Source organism: Lynx rufus, unplaced genomic scaffold (genome assembly GCF_022079265.1).
Source record: "Lynx rufus isolate CCGP_SWC_20201006 ecotype Redwood Valley unplaced genomic scaffold, mLynRuf1.p SCAF_7, whole genome shotgun sequence".
Lineage (NCBI taxonomy): Eukaryota > Metazoa > Chordata > Mammalia > Carnivora > Felidae > Lynx > Lynx rufus.
The window spans coordinates 28,038,612-28,058,613 of NW_025814889.1; the positions used below are offsets into that span (position 1 = coordinate 28,038,612).

Genomic DNA, 20,002 nt, shown 5'->3' on the forward strand with positions numbered 1-20,002 from the left:
ATATCCAGGTGTTCTAATATGTTATATTGAAAGACTATTCTGTCTCCATTTAAATACCTTAGCATCAATATCAAAAATCAATGTCAATTGATATGTGTGTGGGTCTATTTCTGGATTCTCTATTCTATTCCATGAATATATGTCTACTTTAGGCCAACACTGCCTTGATCACTGTAGTTTTAAAGAAAGCTTTAAAATATAGAGGAAGTCTTGCAATTAGGTAGTGAAAACTTTCCAATACAGTTCTTCTTTGTCAATTCTTTTTTTTTTATTTTTTTTTACTTTTCTAGGTCCTTTAAATTTCCATATAAATTCAAAATTCAATTTCTAATTTTTCACTGCTAGTATATACACATAAAACTGATTTTGTAAATCTACCTTGTGTCCTGCAATCTTGTTAAATTCAATTACAAATTCTAGTGGCATTCAGGAGGTTTTTCAGCATTTTCTCTACACATGATCATGTTTTGTCAAATAAAGAGGTTTCATTTCTACTTTGCCAATCTGTATGCCATTTCTTTCTTTTTATCGTTTATTACACTGACTGAGGCTTCCATTATAGTGTTTGACAGGCATAAGGAGGGGAGTGGGGATCCTTGGCTTGCTTCCTATCTTAGGGGGAAAGCATTGGAACTTGTGACTTTAATAAGATTTTAGTTAGAAGTTATATGTAGATGTCTTTTGTCAAGTTGAGAAAGCTCCCTTCTGCTTCTAGTTTCCCAAGAGGTTCGTTCTCTGAATGGCTGTTGAATTTAGTCCAATGCTTTCTCTGCAAGGATTGAGAGGATCACATAGCTTTTTTCCCATTTTTCCTGTTAAAGTGATGACTCAGAGTGGGAAAGAGCCAAAGCATAGGAGACTCTTAAAAACTGAGAACAAACTGAGGGTTGATGGGGGGTGGGAAGGAGGGTAGGGTAGGTGATGGGTATTGAAGAGGGCATCTTTTGGGATGAGCACTGGGTGTTGTATGGAAACCAGTGTGACAATAAATTTCATATATTAAAAAAATAAAGTGATGACTTATACTAGTGGATTTTCCAATATTAAACCAAACTTGAACCCCAACAATAAACCTGTTTTTATACACTGCTGGATTTGATTTGCTAATTTTTAAAAATTTTTCATCTACATTCATGAAAGATATCTGTTCATAGTTTTCTTGTAATGTCTTTATCTTGATTTGGTATTAATGTAATGTTGGTGTCCTAAAATGAGTTAGGAAGTGTTCTTTCTTCCTCTATTTTCTGAATTATTCCTCTTTTAAATGTTCGATAGAATTCATCAGTCAAAACATGTATGGGCGTAGAGTTATTTTGGTTTGGGGTTTTGGTTTGCTTTGTTTGCATGGAAAGGATTTTAACTAAAATATCACTTCTTTAAAAGATACAGTACTATTCTAATTTTATATTTCTTCCTGAGTCAATTTCAGTAATGTTTGTCTTCCAAGTAATTTATCTGTTTCATCAAAGTTGTCAAACTTATTTCTAGGGGTTTGGAATATTTCTTCTATGTGTTTTTTTTTGTTTGTTTGTTTTGTTTTTTGAAAGACAGAGCGCATGAGCGAGGAAGAGGGGCAGAGGAAGAGAGAGAATCTTAAGTGGGCTCCATGCTTAGTGGAGCCCGACGTGGGGCTCGATCCCACAAACGTTGGATCATGACCTGAGTTAAAATCAAGAGTTGGACACTCAACTGCCTGAGCCACCCAGGCACCCCTTTATGTTTGTAATTTCTATAGAATATGTAATGATGCCTCCCCCTTTCAATCCTGATATTATACTTACTAGCGTGTTTTCTTCTTTATTTTTCTTGATTAGACTAGCTAGAGGTTTATTCATCTTTTCAAGGAGCTTACTTTTGGTTTCCTTGATTATCTGTTGATTAACTGCTTTCTATTTCATCAATTTCTGTTCTTTTTGATCATTTTCTTCCTTCTACTTACTTTAGTTTTAATTTGTTCTTCTTTTCCTAGCTTCTTAAAGTGGACATTTAGATCATTTATTTTACATCTTTCTTCTTTCTAATACATGCATTTAAAGCTAAACATTTGTCTAAACACTGCTTCAGCTATACCCCACATATTCTCACGTGTTTTAATTCTGATTCACTTCAAAACAACTTTTAATTTCCCTTTTTTTTTTTAACCAATGCGTTAGAAGCATATGATATAATTACAAATAATGAGGATTTTTCAGATATCTCTCTGATATTGATTTCTAACTTAATTGTTGGGACCAAAGGACATACTCTGCATAATTTCCATCATTTTAAACTTAATGAGACTTGTTTTATGTATTAGTATATGGTGGGTTATGTTGATGAATGTTCCATGTGCACTTAAAAAGAATGTATATTCTGCTATTCTTGAATGGAATGTTTTATAAATGTCAATAAAATTACGATAATTTACAGTGTTGTTATACACATCTATAGCCTTACTGATATTCTTTGTACTTACCCCATCAATTTTACACGAATGCTGAAATGTCCAACTATAATAGAAGATTTCTCAATGTATTCTTTCAGCTTATCAGTTTCTGCTTCATGTATTTTGACAACGTAATATTAGTTGCATTTAAATTTAAAGTTATTATTTCTTCTTGATGAATCAGTCCATTTATCATTATGAAGTGTCCCTTTTTAATCTTATTAACATCACTTGTTCTGAAGTCCACTTTGATATTAACATAGCCACTCCAGTGTTCTTATATTAGAACCTACATTGTATATATTTTTCCACCCTTTTTCTAACCTATTTTAAGACTTTCTTGAGAACAACACAGAGTTTACTCTTTTTTATTCAATCTGACAACTTTTGCCTTTTATTTAGACTACATCATTTAATGTGATTATTGATACAGTTATATGTAGTTCTATCATGTTGTTGTAGGTTTTCTATCTGTCCCTTCTGTTCTTTGTTCCTTTTCCCCTTTTTCCCTATCTTCTTTTGGATTATTTTTTAGGAGTTCATTTCATATCCACCATTGGTTTCTTATTAATTAAAACTGTTTTTCTAATCCTTTTTAGTGGATGCTCTCTTTAACTTCTAATCTACCTTCAAAAAATATTACATGTTCATATATAAAACTCTTGCCACAACATGCTTCCTTTCTCCCATCCAATTCTTTGAGCTATTGTCATACATTTTATTTTTACAGGTTAAAATCCCATTAGATAGACACTGTTTTATTTTTTGCCTCAAACAGTTACCTTTTTAAAAAACTACAATGCAAAGAAAAAAAATTATGTTTATCCACATATGAACCATTTCAGGTTCAGGGATTCTTTATTCCTTTGTATACTCCAAATTTCCATCTGGTATCATTTTCCTTTTGCTTAAAGAAATTTCTATAATATTTCTTATAAGTCTGCTGGTCATAAGTTGTCTCAAGTTTTGAGACCAAAAAAAGCTATTTCTCCCTTATTTTGTTTCCTTAATTTCCTAAAAATGTTTGTTAGCTATATAATACTATGTTGACAATTTTTTAGCACTGAAAAACATGCTATTAAACTGCATTCTGGTTTGAACAGTTTCTGAAAAGTCTGCTGCCTAAAATTCTTGACTTTATTCCTTTGTATGCAATATATTTTCTCCCCTCTGACCATTTTTAAGATTTTTCTCTTTATCATTGATATTCAGCATTTTCTTATGATGTGCCTTGGTGTGTGTGTGTGTGTTATCTTGTCTGGGGTCTTTTTAATTTTTTGGATCTGTGGGTTTATAGTTTACTTCAAACTGGGGAAATTTTCAACCATTATTTATTTAAATTTTTTCCTCTCTCACCCTCCCCCCAAATCTGAGAATCCAATTATACTTAGGTTAGACTCATGGTACTTCTATAGGGCCCCAAGTTGCTGTTCATCTTTTTCAATCTTTGTTCTCTCTATCCTATGGTTGAATTCTCAGTATGTTTTCAAGTTCACTGACCTCGTCTCCCAAAAACTCTAGTCTGCACTTAATCACACCTAGTTACTGTATTTTTAAATCTCTGGATGTTCTGATTTTTTCTTTTTTATATTTTGTATTTCACCCCTCATTATGCTTATGACCATGGACCATATTTATAAAAGCTGCTTTAATGTACTTGTCTGCTAATTGCACCATCTCTGTTATTTCAGGGTCTATTTCTATTGTCTCCTGGTTATGAAAATTTTCTCTTGCTTTTTTATTAATTGACTAGATGCAATTTACTGTTAATTTTATGTTGCTGAGTGCTAGATTTTGTTGTATTAATTTATAGAGTGTTAAACTTCTGCCAGACAGTTAAGTTACCTGATTCTTTTGAGGGTTGGTTGTAAGCTCTTTTAGGACTTGTGTAGAGAAACCTTTATTCCAGGGTTCATTCTTATGAAGAGCTGGTAAGTTTTCATTTCTTACAGGCTGCCCTTGCCAGCTTCTAGGGGTTTCAAATTGCACGCACAGTTTGGTGCTCAGCCAGATCCTCAAGAATACCCCTATGCAGGTTTCAGGAATGCTTTCTGTGCCCAACACACTCCTCTCCAGGAGAATAAGATTTTAAGTGAATCAGACTTCCCTATCCTGCCTCCTTACTACTTCCTTCCCTGCTCCACAGTGAAAGATATTTCATTTCTAGATTCAGGTTACCGAACTGTAAAGGTTGAAAGGAAAACTGGCCTCCCTTTAAAAAACTCCCTTTAAAAACTGACTTCCCTTTAAAAACTTGCTTAGCATACCTTACTAAAAAAGGAGGAGGTGATGTAAAAGGTGCTTTATTTATACACACACACACACACACGTGTGTGTATATATGTATGTATGTACATACATACATACACACACACACACACACACACACACACACACACACCAGGAATTTAATACAAAAAAAACATAGATTTTGCTTCTTAAGAAGCTTATGCTGAATAGGTAATAATATTGATAAATATTAAAAAGTAGGATTATCTACATCCAAACCATAATTATGCACAAGAAAGTATTTATTTCATTACCTTTGTTCTTAAAAATATTAGCCCTTTACTACTTGTGTTGGTAGATGCCCGAACTGAAGCCCTCACTAAACCATTAAATAGCCTATATATCTACTGGGGAAAAAAAATGAGCAGATGTTTTTGGGGAGGTTGAAGACATGTATGTGGGTAGCAGGAAGCAAATGTTTCCTCTAAGGCTAGACGGTCATAAGCCAAGTTGATATCTTTTTTTAATTCAAGTGAAAATAATAATACAAATATCATTTTCGAATTTTCTTTGAATTATGTTACAAGCATAACTAAGAGTCACTGAATGGTCTTTTAAAATAAAGATTCTTACCCAGGGATGGGACTAGGGAGAGATGAGTGAGGCATCTAAGGTGTCCATTCACTTCTCCATGGTCCCAGATCTGTTCTTAACAAGCACATAACATGAGAGTACTGAAATTCCTTGCTACTCAGAGTGGGATCCATGCATCGGCATCAACATTACCTGGGAATTGTTAGAAGTGTAGAATCTTGGGCCCCACCACAGATTTAATCAAAACCTCATTTTAGTAAGATATCCAGGTGATTCATATATATATTAAAGTTTGAAAAGCAGGACCCTAGTTTATCCATTTCTTCTATTATTGAACTTCCATATTATTTTCAATTATTTTGCTTTAACTATTTTTCTATAACATTATATAGAACTCTCCTGCACATATCTTTGTGTTCTTGAGTAATTATCTTACCAGAAGAACACATTAAAGTGGGAATTCTAGGGGTGGCACCTGGGTGGCTCAGCTGCTTAAGTGGCTGACTCTTGATTTCAGCTCAGGTCATGATCTTGAGGTTCGTGGGTTCAAACCCCACATTGGGCTCTGTGCTCACAGCACAGAGCGTGCTTTTGGATCCTGTCTTCCTCTCTCTCTCTCCAACCCTCTCTGACTCGTGTTCATGCACTCTCTCAAAAATAAATAAATGTTAAAAAAAATTTTTTTAAGTGGGAATTCTAGGTTATTATGTGTTCTTTCAAATTTGAAACTTCTAACCTGCTGTGGTCTGAGAAACCAGTTAACCAGGCTTGTTGGAGTTAGGAGTCAGAGAATTTACAGATCAATGTAAAAAGTGGTTATGCACTTGAACTTGAATCCCAGCTCTGACAAAACCAGCCGTGTTAACTATGGGTGATGATGTAACCTGTCCAAGACAGTTTCCTCGTCTGTTAAATGGGGACTATAACAGTATATACCTCACAGGATTGCCATGATGATTAAGTTAGTTAAAACAGATAAAGGACTTAAAACATTGTGTTATTTATATGTTTGCAATTAAGAGGAAAACTAGCAAATAAAGAGGCTCTAAGTGCACCTGATATACCATTTTAGGGTCTGAATTTTCAAATATCAACCAAATGTAGCATATAAAAAGCCTCTTTCCTCTCATCCCTGATTCTTGGATCTGTTCTAGGTAGATGAGATTGACAGAGAAAAGTGTATTACATTTAAGAAATGCTTCTTCCCTTTCTTTATCACATCATTATTGGTTTTAGAAGGAATGTGGATATATTCGTCTTCTGCTAAGGCCAGGTGCAATACTTAATCTTGATTGCCTAGATGCAGGAGGTCAAGAACCAAGATGCATAGGCAATGGTCACACTACGTATACAATCAAGTAGGTACTACTGTTTATCTCTCCTCCTAGGAGGATTCCTGGCTCAGAGCAAGACAGGAATCTCAATACAGGACATAATCCAAATTGTAGGTTTTGAGTCAGAGCAGAAGTTTTGTCTGGGTAAGGTCAATACAGTAACGAGGACGAAGTCACATCTAAAGGACAGAGATAGGTAAAATGGGAAAGGAGGCAGCAAAGTCAGAAACCCAGCGAAGACAGAGAAACAAAATGCGATTCAAGGTGAAAGCATGTGAAGGAGTTCAGGCTTTCCTGGTCACAACAGGGTATTCATCATAGCGCTGATTTCATACTGGTCTGCCGAGCACATGCTGGGTGGGACAGGCCCTGGTGCTGCCAGAAGCAGTGTCACGCTGGAGGCAACTTTTAGATGTGCCATCCTATTATTTAGGTCCTAGCTACCAGAAGCAATCAAACATGAAGTACTTTAGTATCCAGAGACTCTGAAAATTACTCTTTCTTATGTCATTAATTCCAAGTTCCAAGGTTCAAGGGTTATAAAGAAACTGGAATTTGCATGAATAGCATTATTCAGGTCTAACTAAAAGCACTTATAACAAAGCTCTCTATTACTTAAATCATATTTTTGTCTAAGAGAAGGTAAGGGAATGGCTATATCCCTCTCAATGATTAACATTCACACGCGATCACTAATTCTCAAAGAGTTTCTGAGGTAAGGGAAAGAATGAGGTGACTTTTCCATTTCTAGCAAACTCTGATCAAAGGCTATTAAAAAAAAAAAGCTATTTCCAAGTATCATGCTCTTTACTTCTGCGACTCAGTGAACTTTTTTTTTTTGTTTGTTTGTTTTTTTAAAATTTTTTTTTTCAACGTTTATTTATTTTTGGGACAGAGAGAGACAGAGCATGAACAGGGGAGGGGCAGAGAGAGAGGGAGACACAGAATCAGAAACAGGCTCCAGGCTCTGAGCCATCAGCCCAGAGCCCGACGCGGGGCTCGAACTCACAGACCGCGAGATCGTGACCTGGCTGAAGTCAGACGCTTAACCAACTGCGCCACCCAGGCGCCCCTAAGTGAACTTTTGTTTAATAACTAAAATCTATCAGGGAATTTGTTGTGTTTATTGTTTAGACCAAAAACTAATAAAAAATAAATTTTAAATTATTACTCAAAGTAACTTCCTTAGATGGAGACCTGGCCAATCCGAGTGGAATCAACCTTGATAGTAGTTCCTCTTTTTCTTAAATATTGGAAACTTCATCTAGAAGTGCTTACCCTTTATTGGTAACAGCTTCCAATATAAATGCAGGCAGATGAATCTGAGGAATACTCTGAGAGTAAGTGTTCTGAAAAAAATAAAAGATTCTAAAAACACATATACTCTCAGAGTTGGGAAGATCTACAAATGAATTCTCATCTCCTCCACTCCAGCACATTTTCCCTCCACAACTTGTAGAGTCTCAATCTGATCAGCCTCAACTTGTACACTGCCAGTGCTGGAGAACTCACTGTCCAGTGGAGCAGCTCAGTGTTACTTTTAAGCAAGTGTACTTGTTGCCAACTTATGCAATATAGCATTCATTACACTAAGCAGAAATCTCTCTGTAACTTCTCCCATTGCTTCTAGCCAGGTCTTTCCATAGCTCTAAATCTCTAGTTCCTCTTCCACTCGAAAGGAATTCCAAATACAGAAACTTGGAATAATAAAGCTGCAAAACTTCTAGTGTAACCTCACTTACTATGTACGCTGTAATTTTGTTTTCTCTAGATCTCCCTCCACTGGTATCAGGCTAGAGGCTGAACCGGTTGAAATGAGGGTGTAGGGCAGGGAGTAACAAGGATTTAGTGGAGTCCAATGAACTTGGAGAACTTAAGGAACTGCAAAAAGGCAATTTAATTAGAGCAAAGTGAGCTAGGCAGAGAATGGCAGGAGATACAGTCAGCTGGCAGAACACACAGGGCCTGGTAGAACATGGTGAGACTTGGGGTTTTATCCTGAGTGTGATGGGTAGTCACCCAAGGGTTCTGAACAGGGAAACAGACAGGGACTGTGGAACATTTTTAAAAACCACTTATTGGGTGCCTGGGTGGCTCAGTCAGTTAAGCATCCGACTTTGGGTCAGGTCAGGACCTCACAGTCTGTGGCTTCGAGCCCAGTGTCAGGCTCTGTGCTGACAGCTCAGAGCCTAGAGCCTGCTTCGGATTCTGTGTCTCCCTCTCTTTCTGTTCCTCCCCTGCTTGCATTCTGTCTCTGTCTCTGTCTCTCTCAAAAATAAATAAACATTAAAAAGAAAACCCCACCTTTGCTCTTATATGGAGAACTGACCAGAGTGGTACAAGGAGGAGATAAGGAAGACCAGTTAGAAGACTGTTGCTATCATCCAGGTAACTTGGGATGATGACAGGTTGTATTATATTAGGGTAGTAGTAGGGGGGTGGTGGCAATACAGGGGTATTTGGGATATATGTAGAAGACAGGACGTATAAACCTTACTGATGGGCTGGACATGGGTTAAGAAGGAAAGAGAAAACTCAAGATGGCTTTTGGTTTTTGGCCTGAGCAAATGTGTGGACCATTTACTGAGATAAAGGAGGAGGAGACAGGAACAGGTTTGGGGAGGAGAATTCAAGAGTTCTACTTCACACATGTTAGGCTGGAAATGTTTATTAGACTTTCAAATAGATGTTGAAGAGGCAGGCATAGAAATGAGCCTAGAGCTCACAGGAGAGATCAAGGTAAAAAAATAAAGCTGGGAGAACAGAAAGCATTTAAAACAAGGGGTCACATGAGACTGCACAGAGAATAAATGCAGAAGGCAGACGAGGACTAAGCCCTAAAGAACGCCAACTTTTGGAGACCGTAAAGAAGAGAAGATAACAAAAGAGACTTTGTAATTTTGTGTGTATTTTATGCTTTCCAGTGTAAGAGAGACTGGAGACTTAGAACTACAGAAAGACATAGCTAAAACTGATGGGGGGAAGTTATAGAGAGATAGATTTCTGCACAGTGTAATGAGCACTACGATGAATAAGTTGTTAAGTAACTCTTATTCTTCTTCATAAAGCAGCTGGAATTACAGTTAACCCTTGAATAACACAGGTTTGAACTGTGGGGGTCCACTTACATGTGGATTTTATTTCCATACAGTATCATACTGTAAATGTATTTTCCTTACAATTCTCTTAATAACATTTTCTTTCCTCCAGCTTACTTTATTGTAAGAACACAATATATCACACATATAACATACAAAATATGTGTATGTGTTAATCGACTATTTAGTTACTGGCATGTCTGCCTGTCAACAAGAGGCTATTAGTAGTTAAGTTTTGAGGGAGTCAAAAGCTGTAGGTGGATTTTTGACTTTGGGGTGGGGCAGAACCCCCAAAGCCCACATTGTTCGAGGGTTGACTGTATTTTATATCCACCAAGTCCACACCTAGTCATCATTATCTTCAAAAACCACCTTTCAAAGTCACATGCCTACCTGCTCTTTTTCTGAGTCCCGACCTATTGACTGAACCTGGATAGCTGCATTTCAACATGTCAGCTGCTCAATTACCCCATCTCTGGCCTCTGGCATTTGTCCTAGCTTCTGGATCCAAATTTTCACCCCCAACTAATAACTTCTAGTTGCCCAGCACTGACCAGGAGGCAGGTTGAGATCATGTTTCCCAGAGCTGCCAGAAGTTCTTGGCTTGTGATCAATGAAGCACACAATGAGTGAGTGTTCAGCAGTTAATCAAGTGACAGAGAACAACTGACATGTTAGGGAACTGTAGAACGAGCCAGATCAAGGCTGGAACAGGGACCGAGAGATTGTACTCCAGGCTAGTCACCCCAGGGGAATCTGCTCTAGGTCACCCAGTGTGATCAGACATCCTTTAACCCAGAAGAGTTGAGTACTCTAAAGTTTACCATGTATCCATGGACTAAGAGTTTCCTGGAAGCTGATCACATTATGAACCAAACAGGAGGTACTTTACACCACACTTCAGCGCCCGTTCGTTCTGCACCAAACTCTCAGGTGCAGCCTAGAGATATTGTTACTTTCCCCACCACATCTAGAAAAGGAATTTCAAACTATTTTTGTGTTTGGGAAGATTAAATGAAATCATAAATAAAGTGTCTGGTACATAGAAAGTGCTCAATACATAATAGCTACTCACATTTATACTTTAGGTGACCACAAAATAACAGTCAGGCAGCTGAACGGTAAAGTAGGTCTCTAAAAACTACTTTTAATGCTCTTCTTTAGCACAAAAGAATAATAAAAGGGTTTTTTTGTTTGTTTTTTATGTATGAACTATCATATGACCAATGGAATTTAAACTTGTCCCAAAAAAGCTCTCTTCCATTTTTCTGAACTTCCTAGCCAAGATTTAGCAAAAGGATGTTACACAAAAAGCAAGTAAAGATGTCATTCTAATAATACAAGATTGATAACACCAATTCTAAATAAATACCATCAAGCAAAACAGAAATCTTCAAGCCTAATAATTATTCTGCAATGATCACTCAGGCCTGGGTTTGTTGTTTTAAATGTCTACATCCTTCAAGTATAATATATTTCTATTTCCCTTTATTAAATTTAAGTTTAACTAAAATCATTAAAGTTGGCAACAGAAGCAGGAAACCATTTATAAGACCAGCATGGCTATTTTATCTTTATTAATGAAAAGTTATGTAATAGTTTCAGCAAACTACAGAGTTCCATTCTTGTAGTCTTTTAATATTTATAGAAATCTAAAAGAGCTATACTGCTAGAGTTCATTTTTGAAACTGAGAATTTCTTTTTTTTTTTAAATTTTTTTTTTTTCAACGTTTATTTATTTTTGGGACAGAGAGAGACAGAGCATGAACGGGGGAGGGGCAGAGAGAGAGGGAGACACAGAATCGGAAGCAGGCTCCAGGCTCTGAGCCATCAGCCCAGAGTCTGACGCGGGGCTCGAACTCACAGACCGCGAGATCGTGACCTGGCTGAAGTCGGACGCTTAACCGACTGCGCCACCCAGGCGCCCCGAAACTGAGAATTTCTATTATCTGACAGCAATCAATTATTTTAGCTCAATTACAGAAATGGCTATTTAAGAGTTCTGTTCATCTTTATTCATATTCCTTAACAATAGGTCAACTGTGTCTAGTACTTGACCTAGAAGCTTACATAGATGTAACTGAAGGGTTTCAACTCCAAACTGAGTCCCATCACTGGTCTTTTTGCCTCCAATAGTACATTAAAGAAAAGAGAAGAAAAAGAAAAAACAGTGCACTGGGAACCATTTGCAGGTCTTACCACTGTTAATACAAAGTGCTATACTAAACTACCAAAGACCACAGAAGCACCTTAAAAGAATCAAAGAGCAAGTGTGTAATCAGGTATAAGGAAGTCACAAACACCATGCCAATATCCAAAAACTGAAATCCCACACCTCCTATAAACTGAAAAGTGCAACCGATGGTCACATATTTCCTTATATCTCTATTCACAGAATCTGGATTTTTAAAAGATAACTAATCATTTTGATTCCTCAAACTATTGCAGAGAAAAGTTACTTCTAAACTATAATTTTCAAATAAATAAACCTTGATTTTTTTCTGCTTTAAATGAATTTTTATTTTGGAATAATTTTAGATTTACAGGAAAGTTACAAAGATACAACAGAGTTCCTGTATGTCCCTCACTCAATTTCCCCTAAAGCTGACATCTTACATAACCACGGTTTTGTCAAGACTAAGGAATTAATGTTGATATATTGCTATTAATTAAGCTATAGGTTTTAATTGGATTTCACCTGTTTTTTCACTAATACCTTTTTTTTTCAGTTCTAAGATCTAATCTAATAATAATTATTATATTTTTATATATTACATATCTTATTTTATTATATAATATATATTTTATATATCTATATTATACTTCTATATATTTATATATTATATTATTTATATAGTAAATATTTTATAGTTACATATTTATATATTTTATATTTATGTTTATATGTATCATATATATTTTATTATATATTTATTTTATTTTATAATATATATATTTTTATATTTTCAGCACTTGAAGTATTTTCTAGTGCTTTAAGGTGCCAAGCTTATGTGTCTTATTAAATGTCTTCACTATAAATACTACAGAAAATAAACGTACAGGCTCCCTGGAAAATATGACTTATTGGATATTAGAGAAATGTTATACTATGATTCATGTAAACACAATATTTCTACTAACATTTTACTGAGGAGAAAAAGAGATAAATCACTTTGTCAGGAACCTATGAGATCAAATTATTTAATGTTTCATAAATATCTTTTCAAAAAATGCTTGTCTCTTACCTATCTCCTAAGGCTCCAGTAAAGAGTCATAAGATATACAGTAAATCCTTTTAATTAATCCTGTAATAGAATATAAAGTATTATTATAAGCATATTCAAATAATCCATTTTTATCAAACATATGTAGAAACTGCCTTCCTTTCATTCTCAAATTTAATTTTTAATTACTGTATATTTTTATTAAGATATCACAATAACTAACTTAAGGGAGAATATAATTCACTAAATTTATTACACCTCTTTAGTTTAAAAATGAAAGCATGCAAAATTTAATAAAAGTTTTAAGACAAACAGAAAATGTACCACAAAAAAAAAAGAAATGCCAAATGAATAAAACTGACTAGGAAGAATGCTTCGCATTCTTTTCCATGTACATAATGCCGTGCAAATTACTAAACAGTCACAAACAAGTGAATCATATCGAGGACACAGACTTTTGATGGGAAAATGGTAATCCAGAGTTTGGAGTTAGGAGGTTTCTGAAAAAATACATGTCTGGTAAAGTGTCCGTGTGTGTCAGTTTGCCTGAGATGGTCCCAATTTATGCCTGTTGTTCACAGTGTCCCACTCAATGTATTATTTATCTTAGATTTTCTTAGTGCTTTTTTTTTTTTTTTTTTTTTTTTTTAATGGTAGCAGTATAATAAGCCTGGGTTTTCACTTTTAGGTTCTGCCATTATCTTGTGGAGCAGTATGAGATGCATGTGCAGAGAACCCAGCTGCCAATTAACATGTGGTTAAATCTGAAAGACTTTAAGCATAAAGGCATTTCTGGATGGGCTATAACTCATACCTCATTCTCAAAAACAATACCTAAGCCAGTTTCAGGGGCAAAAAAAAAAAGTGCACTCAAGCAGGAATAGCTCGAGACAATTAACTCCTTCAGCCTTGAATGGAGGTGGAAGAAATATTCAATACTGCTGCCCCTGCTTATGACTAGTTCGAAGACCATATTAAGAAAAGCAGATGGAGATGTTTTACATATTACTCTATAAAGAATGACTTTTCATTTAGATCAAATGAATGCTCTTTAAACTTCTCCCTCTCAATTCTAATTACAATTTATCTTCTTTACACAAAGTTAAGTGACAGCTGTTATTCTGATGGCTCTATTAGCAGAAGAAATTCACAATTAAATGATGTCAGCTTTCTATCAGTGTCAAGAGATACATCAAATAGAAAACTCAGTTAATTCCCCCTTTTTTTTCTTACTGATTTAGAGAGTAATTCAATAAAACAATATGCATACAAATGTACTGTTAGGCTAATAACATACAGAAATTTTATATATTTGCAATAACAGCATAAAGGAAGCAAGTGAGAAGAAAGTTGTATTAGAGTAAGGATATAACACCAGATGGGAACTCAAATCCACAGAAATATAAGAGAATGAAAAATAGGCTGATATAGCTAACTCTATAAATACATATTTGTTCTCCTTTCTTCTCTCAGCTTCTTTAAAAGAGACATAGGATTATATAAAGTAAAAATTATAACAATATATTGTTGGGTTTCTATAGTATATACATAGAAGATGTATAATAATAGTAGGAAAAAGTGGGGAGAGAGAAAAATGGAGCTATACAGGAGAAATGTTTATTTTACTGAGTATAAGTAAAAATGAGAAGTAGATTCTTCTAAGTTAAAATGTATATTGTAAAACCTAGAGCAAACACTAAGAGAATAACTCAAGATGTATAATTTAAAAATGATTAAAGGACTCAAAATACCACACTGGAAGATATTCACTTATTCCAAAAGAATTCACTTAATTTAAAAGAATTCAAGAGAACAAAGGCATGAGACCTACAGAAAACAAAAAGCAAAATAGCAGATGTAAATCCAACCATATCAATAATATTAATTGTGAATGGATTAAACAACCCAGTCAAAAAGCAGAAATTATCAGATTGTATTTTTAAACATCCAATGACAGTGGACCCTTGAACAACATGGTTTGAACTGAACAAGTCCACTTAACATGTGGATTTTTTTTTCAATAAATACACTATAGTACTGTAAAAATCTTCCTTATGATTTTCTTAACAACCAACATTTTCTTTTCTCTAGCTTACTTTATTGGAATATATACCAAATAATATACAACATATACAAAATATGTCTGTTATGTTACTGGTAAAGGTTTTTGGTCAACAATAGGTTAAGTTCTTTGGAGTCAAAAGTTTTATGTGTTGGTCACAAAAGTTTTATGTGTTGGGCTCAGTTGGTTACAGGTCCGACTCTTTTTTTTTTTTTTTTTTTAATTTTTTTTCAACGTTTATTTATTTCTGGGACAGAGAGAGACAGAGCATGAACGGGGGAGGGGCAGAGAGAGAGGGAGACACAGAATCGGAAACAGGCTCCAGGCTCTGAGCAGTCAGCACAGAGCCCGACGCGGGGCTCGAACTCACGGACCGCGAGATCGTGACCTGGCTGAAGTCGGACGCTTAACCGACTGCGCCACCCAGGCGCCCCCAGGTCCGACTCTTGATTTTAGCTCAGGTCATGGCCTCACTGTCCACAGGATTGAGTCCCACATAGGGCTCTGTGCTGACAGCATGGAGTCTGCTTGGGTTTCTCTCTTTCTCTCTCTTTCTCTCTCTCTCTCTCTCTCTCTCTCTCTCAAAATAAATAAAAAATTATTTTAAAAAGTTTTATGTGAATTATCAACTGTGCAGAGAGTCAGCACCACAACCGCCATGTCATTCGAGGGTAAAACTGTATATACAATATGCTGTCTACAGGAGACACATTTTATGTTCAATGATACAAATAGGTTGAAAGTAAATGGAAGAAAAAAGACACACTATGCAAAGAAGAACCATGAGAATCAGAAAAAACAAACTTTAAAACAACAACAAAAGAACTGAAGGAATAAACAATTCAAAAATGAAATTGGAAGATGTCATATCCCCTTTCAATATTAGATGGAACAACCAAGAAGAAAATACACAAGGAAATAAAAGATTTGAAAAAAAACTATAGGTCAACTAGACCTAAAAGACATCTATATGATACTCCACCCAAGAATACAATACACATTTTTCTCAAGTGCACATGAAACATTCTCTAAGGTAGACTGTATTCAAGGCCATGTACCAGCCTCAATAATTTAAAGTGATTAAAATCATGCAGACTGTTCCATGACCACAATAGGATGCAATTAGAAATCAGTAACAGAAGGAAATTCTAGACAAATATGTGGAAATAAAACAATACACTGCTAAATAACCAATAAGTCAAAAAAATCATAAAGGAATTAGAAAACTCCCTGACATGAATGAAAACAAAAACACAACATGCCAAAACCTATGGGATACAGCTAAAGAAAGCAGTGCTTAAAGTAAAATTTATCATTGTAAATACTTATGTTAAAAAAGAAGATCTCAAATGAATAACCTAAATTTCCATCTTAAGAACTGAGAAAAAGAAGACTACACAGAAAAGCAAGCAGAAGTAAGGGAATAATAAAGATTGAAGTGCAAAAAAAAAAATGCAATAAAGAATAGAAAAACAAAAAAGAAAATCAATGCAAACAAAAGTTGTTTCTTTGAAAAGATCAACAAAATTGACAAATCTTTAGCTAGAGTGACTGAGAAAAAATAAAGGTACACACAAATTACCAGAATCAGGAATGAACAAAAGAACATTACTATTGCCTTCCAGAACTAAAAGTTATTATAAAGGAATATTATGAACAACTGTACATCAACCAATTGAGTACTTGGATGAAAAGAACAAATTATTTTTTTTTTAATGTTTATTTTTGACAGAGAGGAGAGACAGAGCATGAGCAGGGGAGGGGCAGAGAGAGAGAGACAGAGACACAGAATCTGAAGCAGGTTCCAGGCTCTGAGGTGTCAGCACTTCTCTCAGCACAGAGCCCGACGCGGGGCTTGAACTCATGAGCCGTGAGATCATGACCTGAGCAGAAGTTGGACGCCTAACCGACTGAGCCACCCAGGTGCCCCAAAAAGAACAAATTCTTAAAAAAACAACTACAACAGACAGAGAAAACATACAAACTCTGAATAGGCCTGTAACAAATACAGATTGAGTTAGTAATTAAAATACTTCCAAAAAATATAAGTACAGACCCAGAGGGCTTCACTGGTAATTCTACCAAACCTTTAAATGAGAATACCAATCTTTAAAGAAGTCTTCCAGGGGCGCCTGGGTGGCGCAGTCGGTTAAGCGTCCGACTTCAGCCAGGTCACGATCTCACGGTCCGTGAGTTCGAGCCCCGCGTCAGGCTCTGGGCTGATGGCTCGGAGCCTGGATCCTGTTTCCGATTCTGTGTCTCCCTCTCTCTCTGCCCCTCCCCCGTTCATGCTCTGTCTCTCTCTGTTCCAAAAATAAATAAAAACGTTGAAAAAAAAATTTAAAAAAATAAATAAATAAATAAATAAAAAATAAATAAATAAAGAAGTCTTCCAAAACAAACCAACCAAACATATACATGAGGAGAGAACACTTCCACAAGGCCAGTATTACTTGATACCAAAACTAGACAAAGACATAAGAAAACTATAGACCAACATTCTTTATGAATATAGATGCAAAATCCTCAACAAAATACTAGCAAAGCAAATCCAGCAATATGTAAAAATGATTAAAACCACAACCAAGTAAGATTTACCCTAGGAATGCTAGGTTGGTTCAATACCCACCAACCAAGAAACCCAATCAATAATGTATTAACTAAATTAACTAATACTACATTAATGAAATTTTTTAAAAATACATGATAATATCAATAAATACAAAAAGAGTATTTGCCAAAATCCAACACTCTCTTATCACAAAAAGCATTCAACAACCAGGAATAGAAAGGAACTTCCTCAACCAGACAAAAGACATCTACAAAAACTCACAGCCAACATCATACTTAATAATGAAAGACTGAATGTGTCCCTCCTAAAATTAGAAACAAGAGAATTGTGTCCTATTTCTTACCATTTCTACCTAACAGTTCACTGCAAGTTCTAACCAATACAATTAAGCAAGAAAAAAACAAAAACAAACAAACAAAAAAAGATCCAGATTGGAAAGAAGTATAACTATCTCTATTCGTAGATGACAGAGTTTTGTGTGAAGAAAATCCTAAGGAATCTACTTTAAAAAAAGTTTTTAGAATAACCATGCTCAGCAAGGTTGCAGGATACAAGAATATACCAAGAAATTCTTTTTTTTCTATACAACCACAATAACCAATCCAAAATTGAAATGATAAACTTAAGAAAGCAATTCCATTGAGAAGGAAGATTAAAATAGAGAAGATTTTAATTGAGAAGATTAAAACACTTTAGAATGTATTTAACAAAAATAGTATAAGACTTGTACAGTGGAAACTACAAAATACTGTTAAAAGAAATTAAAGACAACTTAAATGGAAAAACATGCCATGTTGATGAACTGTTAAGACTCAATATTGTTAGGATGTCAATACTCCCATATTGGTCTACATATTTGGCACAATTCCCATTACAATCCAAGATGTCTTTTCTCCAAAAATTGACAAACTTTTACTAAAACTCATATGGATATGCAAGGGACCTAGAAGAGCCAAACAATCTTAAAAAAGAAAAAGAAAGTTGGAAGACTCACATAACCCGATTTCAAAACTTACTATATAGTTACAATAATCAACACAGCATGGTACTGGCATAGACATTTCTCCCAAGAAGATTTACAAACATCTAATAAACATATGAGAAGATGCTCAACATCATTAACCACTGGGGAAATGCAAGTGAAAATCACAATACATTTTTAATCAATTTGATATTCAATGAGATACGACTTCATATAATCAAAAATAGAAATAACAAGTACTGATGAAGATGTGGAGAAATTAGAATCCTCTCCATTTCTGGTGGAAATGAAAAATGGTACAGTCAATTAGAAAAACATTTTGTCAGTTCCTCAAAAGTCTAAAAGATAGAGCACCATTTGACCCTGCAATTCCCACTACTAAGTAAGTACTCAAGTGAAATGAAAACGTACACCCACTCAAAAACTTGAACATAAATATCATAGCAGCATTAATCATAATAGCCAACAAGTGGAAACAACCCAAATGTCTATCAACTGATGAATGGATAAACAAAATGTGGCATACCCATTCAATGGAATAGTATCCAACAATAAAAATTAAATTATTAATAATAATAATTTAATATTAATTAAAATATTAATATGTTACATCATGAATGAACCTCAACACACTATACTAAGTGAAAGACCACATACAGTAAGATTCAACTTACATGAAAAACCAGAATAAGCAAATGTACAGACTGAAAGTAGATTATGGTTGTCAGGCTGGGTTGATTGGAAGAATAGGGATAGGCAGTGACTGCCAACAGGTATAGTCTTCTTTTGGGGGGTATGGAAATGTCTTAAACCTAGATTGTAGCAATGGTTGTACAATACTGTGACTACACTAAAACCACCTAATTGTATACTTTAAATAGGTTTATTTAATGACATGGAAATTGTATTGCAATTAAAATGTTCTTATTTTAGTTGAAACCAAACTATAGAGCCTAAGGAAGCTAATTAACTCCACAAATAATTTTTTAAAAACTTAAGTGATTATTATGAATATTCAGATAATGATCACTTAAGAGAGAAGAGAGGATTGTGATTGACACAGGACACATGGAAGAGTTTTAAGGATGATGGACAAAGTTCTATTTCCTGGCCTGGGTGTTATCAGCATTGCAATAATTCAGTAAACCACGTATTTTATAATGTTTCTTATAGCATATGTTTTATTTTATAATAAAAACACATTTTTAAGGGTCATATTTGGATTTTTTTAAATATAATTTATTGTCAAATTGGCTTCCATACAACACCCACTGCTCATCCCAACAAGTGCCCTCCTCAATGCCCATCACCCATTTCCCCCTCTCCCCCACCCCCCATCAACCCAGTTTGTTCTCTGTATTTAAGAGTCTTTTATGGTTTGCCTCCCTCCCTTTCTGTTTGTAACTATTTTTTCCCCCTTCCCTCCCCCATGGCCTTAAGTTTCTCAAGATCCACATATGAGTGAAAACATATGATATCTGT

At 35.1% G+C, this 20,002-nt stretch overlaps 1 protein-coding gene across 1 annotated transcript in view; it reads right to left on the minus strand.

The window, feature by feature from the left end:
• ZNF438 (zinc finger protein 438) overlaps positions 1 to 12,987 on the minus strand; it is a 134,099-nt gene extending 121,112 nt beyond the window's left edge. Inside the window, exon 1 of the mRNA XM_047065207.1 lies at positions 12,926 to 12,987. The gene's annotated coding sequence lies outside the window, so the exon portion shown is untranslated. The remainder of the gene's footprint in view (positions 1 to 12,925) is intronic.
• Between the last annotated feature and the right edge of the window lie 7,015 nt (positions 12,988 to 20,002).